This window comes from Chrysoperla carnea, assembly GCF_905475395.1.
Source record: "Chrysoperla carnea chromosome X unlocalized genomic scaffold, inChrCarn1.1 SUPER_X_unloc_105, whole genome shotgun sequence".
Lineage (NCBI taxonomy): Eukaryota > Metazoa > Arthropoda > Insecta > Neuroptera > Chrysopidae > Chrysoperla > Chrysoperla carnea.
In genome coordinates, this window is record NW_025408051.1 from 27594 (window position 1) to 30463 (window position 2870).

General features: G+C 21.7%; 1 non-coding gene across 1 annotated transcript; it reads left to right on the forward strand.

Moving 5' to 3' along the window:
* The first annotated feature begins 2289 nt into the window (after window positions 1-2289).
* Window positions 2290-2408, forward strand: LOC123303586. The gene has a single exon (XR_006535693.1). It is a non-coding gene; the product is annotated as a 5S ribosomal RNA (ribosomal RNA).
* The last annotated feature ends 462 nt before the right edge of the window (window positions 2409-2870 follow it).

Genomic DNA, 2870 nt, shown 5'->3' on the forward strand with positions numbered 1-2870 from the left:
TTATATCAATACGTTACTCTCTTCTTTTGATACATATTAATAAAATTTCAATTTATAAGATTTTATGTCAATTATATAAATAATATTATAAATTTTCTAAATACATAAGTTAAGTAACAAAAAATTTGAATAACAAGATAAATTTATATATTATGTTTTAATACTCGATACTATAATATATCGCATCCGTTACCAATTATTCGGTATCCTTTGATTTATACACAGAATGAACTAAAAATATATATCAAATTTATTTTATTTATTTATATATTTAATATTATTATTATTATTTTATATTACAAAGTTTCTTAACGAAGCTTACAATGATTTCTCATATCGTACTTAACAAAATTATTTAGATCATATAAAATTTAAATTGTTAAAAAATTTGTATATTTATTATTATTATTATTTATTTTTATTAAAATTACATAACATAAAATTAATAATATTTTAATAATTATATAAATTAATTCTTATTTAAAATAATCTTATATTAATCTCAACAAATACTCTAATAATATATTTTGTCATAAATTTTTTTATATTTAAAATAAATATTATAATATATAAATACTTATATCAGTATAAAATTTCTTTATATAATTATGAAAAAATTAATTTAATAGTTAATTATTGATATTAATGCATAAATAAAAGTATTTTCTAATGAAATATATTTTGTCAATGTTCGATTAACACATTTCATAATAATACGTTTTCATTATTGACAAAAAAAGTTTTTCTAAAAATGAAATCTTATACTATAATATATATATTTATATATTAAATTTTTTAATTATTTATATACTAATAATTTATAATAAATCGATATTAAATAAAAAATAAAAATATATACTTTTTAAGTTTACCTTAAAAATATTATTGTTTTGTATGATTGAAATAATTAATATTAAACTATGTTTATTAATAATTGTTAATAAAAAAATTAAATATATTTTAATTTATAAAATAAATATTATTATTAAATTTATAATTTATTATTTTATATATTATAGAAATTGAAAAAATAAATCATGTTTACTACGACAGTAAATTAGAAATACTATTTAATTTTTATGTGTTTTCTACATGGTACTTTGACTTACATAGGGACTTATATTATTGTGAATAATGATATAATTGAAAACCTTTATTTTTTATTTGATAGAATTATTATATTTTATCATTTAAATATTTATAATAAATACATTATTTTTATAAAGTAAAAAAATATGGCCGAAGAAAATTCTACAGCTGTTGCAGCAACTGCGGTTACTGCTGCTTCTACAACACCAACAAAAAAAGCAACAGCTTCTGGTGCTAAACGTACAAAACAACATTCAAAACCAACACATCCACGTACATCAGAAATGGTTGTTAACGCAATTAAAAATTTAAAAGAACGTGGTGGTTCATCATTACAAGCAATTAAAAAATATTTAGCTGCAAATTATAAAGTGGATTCTGATAAAATTTCACCATTTATTAAAAAATATTTAAAAGCTGCTGTAACTGAGGGAGCCTTGGTACAAACTAAAGGTAAAGGTGCATCTGGTTCATTCAAATTGGCTGCTTCCGCTTCATCTAATTCTTCAGCTAAATCAAAAGTATCCAAAAAAGAAAGTGGAGCAAAAGGTTCAGCAAAGAGTGCTAAAAGTAAACGGGCACCAAAAGAAAAGAAAGCCACAACTACATCATTGGCAGCCAAAAAGCCTAAAGCAAAAAAAGCGACTCCATCATCATCAACTGCTGCTAAAAAAGTTACTGCAAAATCATCAGCGGCATCAAAAAAAGCACCAGTTAAAGCAAAACCAGCAAAAAGTACAAAATCCGCTGCCAAAAGTAGCCCTGCTCGTAAACCGAAAGCACCAAAAGCTAAGAAAGCTTCTGTTGCCAAATCATCTCCTACAAAAATTAAAAAAGCAGCACCAAAAAAGAAATGATCTGTTACTTTAATAATATATTGAAATATTTCATTATTTTTGCTAAAAAATGAAAATAACATAGGCCTTAATACAGGCCACAAATTAATATTTGATAAGAGTAAATTATTTTTTGTATAAATATTTTATAAAATAATAGTTAAGAAACATTTGCCACAGTCAGTACCACGGATGGGTGGCCACTTGAGAATACTGTGTGCGGTTGCATTTTTATTTAAAATATATGGTATAATAAATAAGTATATATTTAAATTGATTACTTCATTGAAAATTTTAATAATATACTTTAATATTAATGATATTTATGAAAAATATATATTTGTAAAAATTTTCATTTATTACTGGCAACAGCCATACCACGTTGAAAACACCGGTTCTCGTCCGATCACCGAAGTTAAGCAACATTGGGCACAGTCAGTACTTGGATGGGTGACCGCTTGGGAACACTGTGTGCGGTTGCCTTTTTATATTAAAAATATAAATTATTTTTCTTCTTTTCTTTTTTTTTACACACCATATATAAATATATGTTATTTAGAAATGTAAACCTTTTATATTATTCGTCAACAAATAAATATTATTTTTTGTATAAAATTTTATTGCATTTATAACTCATATCATGGTTACTTTAAAGCGAGAAGTTTTTTTAATATTTCAAATGAATATAAAATAATATAAATTTTATGAAATTTATTTATTTTTAGAAATAGCAATCGCTTATAATTATAACAAAATTTTAATAATGTTTAATTTTATTTCAATAATTTATATATATATATATATATATATATTTTTTAATAAAAATAATATACTCTTATTTAATAATATATGTTGGTCCTATATATAGGACCGAAAATATTTCTTATTTGTTTTTTTTTTTTTAAATTGTCATTTAAAACGCTTATGCACGTTCTCCACGAATAC